Source organism: Palaemon carinicauda, chromosome 9, assembly GCF_036898095.1.
Source record: "Palaemon carinicauda isolate YSFRI2023 chromosome 9, ASM3689809v2, whole genome shotgun sequence".
NCBI classification, from domain to species: Eukaryota; Metazoa; Arthropoda; class Malacostraca; order Decapoda; family Palaemonidae; genus Palaemon; species Palaemon carinicauda.
In genome coordinates this window covers 30,591,467-30,598,014 of record NC_090733.1, presented here as the reverse complement: position 1 = coordinate 30,598,014, position 6,548 = coordinate 30,591,467, and positions in this window count along the sequence as shown.

Sequence of the window (6,548 nt, the reverse complement as noted above, 5' to 3'; positions counted from 1 at the left end):
GAAATAAATAATCAATTCCTTTAATTTTTCAGATTTATCAAGAAAAAATAATGTTCTAAGAGTCTACCAAATTTGACCTTCGAGATACCATGGACTACTGAGGAAAAGACATTTATAGTTGAGGCATATTTTCGGTTGAAGTCTATCCTCGCAGCTCAATTACAATTCAAAGAACAGTTCAGATGTCAAGAATTTCTTGTCCACTCAATGATCTACAGATGGGTCAACAAGTTCAGAACCCATGGAACTGTGCATAACCTCAATTGTAAAGACACTAACAGACAATCACACTCTGGACGACCGAAATCATGAAGGACACCACACAACATTGCTTCAGTCAGAGACTCTGTTGTCCGCAATCCAAGCAAGTCTGTTCGATGGTGAAGTCAGGAGCTTGGAATCGATCGGGAGTCCGTGCGGAGAATTTAGAGGGCAGATTTTCACCTGTATCCTTACAGGATACAATTTAAAGACAAGCTTACACCTGATGATATGCTTGGGCTGCAGACAACAGAGTCTCTGACCGCAGCAATGTTGTGTGGTGTCCTTAATGATTTCGGTCGTCCAGAGTGTGATCGTTTGTTAGTGTCTTTACAATTGAAATTAGCTCATATGCAAATTTTTAGGAAGTTTTCAGGTTCCCAAAATCAAGCGGGTTTCTGTAGGCACAAGAATTTTGGAACTATACATATAAAGATTACTTTCTTTCTGTCGCAATTCAGTGAGGTATTTTGCATGTAAACTGACCTGGTTACATCTCTTACATTGTTGCATTTATTTTTTGCTGAGGTAAAAATTTACATTTAAATAAGAACAACTAAGGGGGCATTTTAATATGGTGCAGTAAAAATGTTGACTACAATAAAAAAATATAGAATGGACAATTAAGATACATACATTTAAAAATACCATGTCTAAATAAATTGAAATTGATTTTCCATTTTTTTCAGCACTGAAAAGTTAATATTATTTGCATTTATGCATTATTTTATAGTTTACTAAAGGATGAGGCTTTCATTTCATCAGTTAATTAAAGTACGTTCTTATCATTGAGATTATTTTGAAAACAAAATCAATATTAATGACAAAATCGAACAATTGCTAAATAGGCGAAAAATCTGTCCATTTGGCTTGCTAGATACAATTTTTCGTTTCTCTATGTTTTCTTTTATCTTTACCAGAGGCTAAAATATCATTTATGAAAATAAATATCCATTGCATTCCTAAAAAGAGTCTTATCCCTAGATTGTTGCCATATAGCTGGACTAATTACTACTCCATAAGGCAATTTCTTTGGCCTTCCTTAATTAAACTAAGGATGTGTTTACTATCCGTAGTTCTTGTGAATTTTCATTCATGGGAAGCTGTTGAAATGCTTGTCTAAAATATAACTTAGGAAATACATTAATTCCTGACATAGTAGCAAACATGTGTTTTCAGTTTGGTAATAGATGTTGAGCTACCTGAAGCTCTGGATTCAACGTTACCTTGTAATCTCCACATAACCTAACCTGACCGTTTTCCTTCAAAATACTGAACTAATGGTGTAGCCCAATCAAAGTATGTAACTTTTTTCCAAGAACCTCCACTTTCTAGCCTTCTGATTCCTGTTTCAACTGCACTTTTCAATGAATATGGTACTGGTCTTGGAGCAAAAAATCTATGAGTACTATCTGATTTCAAAACTAAAATTGCCTTTGCGTTCTTTACTGTACCAACTTTCGCTTCAAATACCTCTTGAAACTCTGATAGAAAATTTTCCACGGACACTTCCTTCTTGTGTTCATCTTATGTACCTGTAACCTTCAAAATACTAGGCCAATCTAATTTTGTATAATGTAGTAAACTTTGTCCTTTACCTTTCACTACCGTTAATGGCATTGTGTCTAAATTCTGATCTTTATACTGTACTTCTACGTTCGAAGCACATATAACCTGAATATCAAAATCATTATAACATCTCAAAACTCTATTTTTGCCTTCTAAAAAGTAAGGTAGGGTTGAAATTTTTTACCAGTAGGCATTAGGTGGTAAAATTTCACTATAAGACAGGGATAGTTTATAATTTATGTTTTATGCTAGCAATCCCATCCTCGTCGCTAAACTTTTATGTATGGTATTGGTTATCCAAAGTGGAATGGCACCTTTATACATACCTGGAATAATAACCATTTATTATTGTTGTTCTACATCTTATCCGATGTCACCAATTCTTCTTGTTGGGGTTTAATGAGACGTTGGTATTCTCAAAATACATTTAATTCTTTAGGCTCATATTGCTCCTCAGCTCTCAATCGTGTCTTGTCAACTTCTGACTCTCGAGTGAGTATATGTAAATAAAACTTGTACACATACATGAAAAAAAAGTGAACATCGCTCTCAAAAAGATCGAATCCTACTGCAATACAAAAGTGAGAAGAATCACATCTTAACTTTAGCACAATTAATGAATGATTAAATCCTTCATAACATACTCTACTACACTTATTCTGTGTCTAAACATGTTCTGATAATGCAATACTGTGCAACATCACTCCCAATATCCGTGGCACATATAGTAATACAGTTCCAAATACATAACAGGTGTGTTCTGTAATGCAATGATTTTCGAGTTCTATTTGGTCCGACGATGAGTTGGACCGGTGATGATTTAGCCCAGGGTTGAGTTAGGTTGGCGATGAGTTGGCGGTAATGAGTTGGCGGCGATGAGTAGTCCCATTTCGTTGTTTCTTAGTATGATCAGCAAAGCCATACTAGTGACGCCTAGTCTTACTAGGATGGTTTGCTTTGAGCGATCAGACGAAAATCTCCTACCATCACCATTTCGTACTGGCCAGTGTGGTTGTAAAGGGGATTCATAGACACTTATGAAAACTACCTCTTCAGGCATCACATATAGGTGTGCATGATGATGTTCAAACACTGCACCATTAATAATGCTTTGTATCATTACTGTATTAGATTCAACCATCTTTACTCTGTACGGACCCAAATATGCTGGCTCTAGTTTGTGTTTCCTAGATTGTAATCGTTTCAAAAACACACAATCGCCCATAAATACTTTTAACAGGGGGGTTTTGAACTGACCATCATACTTTGAGCTGTGCTTTTAATTAGCTCTTTTTTAAAACCTTTCAGTGGTGCTCATTACTTTCCGTAAGAGATTTAGTAAATACACACGGTATTGCTTAGTTGAATAATTTGGCAACTGTTGTCCATACACTAAAAAGAAAGGAGTGTCCCTGAGTGAAGCATTACAGTATATGCAATGTTCAAAGGTAGCTCAGCTGTAGGAAGCATGGCATGCTAGTGAAGGGGGTCATCAGCCACTAAGTAACGTAAATTTTTCACTACTTCCCTATTATGCAATTCCACTAAGCCATTAGCTGAAAGTGTATATGGGGTCACTGATAAGTGTTCAGTTTTCATGAGGTCCATGAGATTTCCCCACTTTATTTATAGACTCCAGACCATTATCACTTATCAAAATTTTCGGGCACCAAAACTTGCGAAAATGTGAGTGTAACGAGTAAATGCATCTACAAATATACATATATACTTATGTTATGTTAAACCAGTAGGAAATGGTAATACCACATCCATATGCAACCTATAAAATTTAACAGGAATCACAAGCCACTTTCTGGCTTCCGGTACAGTGTTTTTTTGTTCTTTGAAACAGTTACAAGCATGACAACATTTTATATAATTTTCTATAGAATTTATCATACCTAACCAAGAGAAGAATTCTCGTGCTCTCCTTAATGATGTATAAATCCCCAAATGCCCTGCATACAGACTTGCACGTACAATGTGGATGGCTATATTAATTAAGGAGGGAGGAAGAACTACCCTCTTCTCGTAAACACAATATAAAAAATCATTCTCTATAAAAAATTCTCATGAGGAACATTCAGAAATGATGGATAACTCTCTGATTCCCCTCTAATCACTGCTCGCACTCTTTCCATCCATTCCTCTTTTTTTCTGTCCCTTCCAGACTTCTTTTATATCCTAACCTCCCAAGTCAATCACACCTGCATCATCAGGGCACTCATTCTGGACACATATATTCACCATAACCGATCCCATCTCTCTCTCTCTCTCTCTCTCTCTCTCTCTCTCTCTCTCTCTCTCTCATGGATCCCCTTTCCTGATAGCTACTCGAGTGAATTCACATCCTATTCTCTATTTTGATGGGTTTTGGTTTCGTTCACTGTTCCTCTTTTGTACCCTAGTTGTTACTCCTATTACTGCACCTCTTGAGAGGGCATCGGCTACCTTGTTGGCTTTACCTTCTACAGTATGTAGCAAAACCGTTTATATTAAACTCTAACAATCTTTAAATCCTTCTCGCTTGTCTAGATGTCAAGTCTCCTTTATAAATTAACTCACATATGGGGTGATGATCACTTTGCAACTCAATCGACTTACCTAACAAAAAGAAACGATGCCTCTCTAGAACCCCAAAAATAGCCAAAGGCTGTCGATCGAAAGTACTATAATCCTTTTCTGCCCCTTTTAGGGGCCTGGAAGCAAAACAAATGGGTCTTTTTCTATCTTTAGCATCTTGTTGAGAAACTACATCACCAATAGCTAACTTACTTGTATCTGTCATCACTAAAAGCGGGTGATCAAATCTAGGAGATGCGAGCAAGTTATTGCTAGTTGGGGCAGCTTCCAAATGGTTAGGCCCTTTCTTCTTTCACTCTCCAATTTATTACTTTTTGTTTCTTTAAAGCATCTAAGGGTCTCCCTATCTCTCCAAAACCTCTTATGAATTTGTGGTAATACACAGCGAGCCAAAGGAACCCAGCTACTGCCTTAGGGGTACGTGGCCTGGGGAAATCTCTAATAGCTTCTACTCTACTGGGGCATGGTTGGATACCTTTTTTGGTTATTATGTGACCTGAATAATCGACCTGTTTACAGAAAAAATTGCGCTTTGACAAATTTATTTTCATACCATTACGTCGTAATGTTTCTAAAACTTTACGAACATGATTATTATGATCTTCGACCGTTTTCCCTATAATTATGATATCGTCTAAATAAACAAGAACATTATTGGTAATTGAGGGACACAAAACCACGATCATTACTATAGGGAAATGACTTGTAGCATTTTTAACACTAAAATGAAGAAAATTTAACTGAAATACTTGAAGCAAATGTTTTTATGTTGACCAGGCTGACGAGTCTTTTTATAGTTTATATATGACATCTGTTTTTGACGTTGTTAATAGTTTATATAGGACTTATCTGTTTTAACGTTGTTACTGTTTTTAGAATGACTTATTGTTAATTTCTTCTCATCATTTGTTTATTTCCTTATTTCCTTTCCTAACTGGGCTACTTTTCCCTATTGGAGCCCTTGGGCTTATAGCATCCTGGTTTTCCAACTAGAGTTGTAGCTTGGCTAGTAATATTAATAATAATAATAATAATAATAATGATAATGATAAATGTTGTTTTACATCTACTGTCTTCCTGAATGGGTATTTGATAAAATCGGGATTTTAAATCAATAGTTATAAAATATTAATTATCCCGTACCTTCACAAGTAATTCTTCCATCGAAAGCAAAGAACCTGCATTATCTTTAGTGACTGCATTCAACTTCCTATAGTCAACACACAATCTTTTTTTCCTAACAGCTACAATTGGAGAAGCCCAGGGGGATTCGCTCTCCTCGATTATCACTTGTTCCCTTAATTTACTAATTTCCTTTTGTATCTCTCCCTGGAAATGTGTGGATACCTTATAAGGCCTTGACCTGATCTGCTACGCCTGCTGCCCATTTTCAATGCTAAAGGGAAATCGACCATTCCTCCCAGATAGCTCATCTCCAATTGCAATTAAATCGGAATAAATATTAACAATGTCATTAACTACAGGTTGATAGTCCGGTGGGCATAGTTTTTAGCTTACATAATCAAGTTCTGAGTACGTTCATCCGTGTGGTCTGGAGTTGTGGGTCCCAAGAACCTATTATTAGCAATTTCACATCACTCTAATCAACACACAGAATCACTTCCTAACGCAAATCTTTTATTTGACAAATTAACCGTCGTTATATCAGCTCTGTTCTCTTTTATTTTTGATAAGCCTTCTAGAACTACGTGTGCCCAATTGTCATGGGGTTTAACAACGATCTTGGTTCCTTCCGGAAGAGGCTGACAGAGGGTCACTGAATTGCTCGTAAGTGCCTGGGGAGACAACACTTCTCCTCTTTCAGGTACAGCTGTTACCTTACTTAAATGTCTCTCCGTGCACGTACACGTACTTACTCTCTCATGATTTTCTCTCAGCAAAATGCACCCTCCTGCTTCTACTGTTATTGTATCTTTTTCCCCCAAAATGCACATTTGCTAACTACTAATAAAATCAATCCATAATATAGCTTTGATTCCTGGAATTCCAAAGGTGGGCAAGAAAATCATGTGTAAACTTCACAGATCACTGTATGGCTTACATGTAGTTTATTTCCTTCTGGTGTGTCGAAGATGATGGATGCCGCTGACTGTAGTGGGTTTGAGGAGAATCTT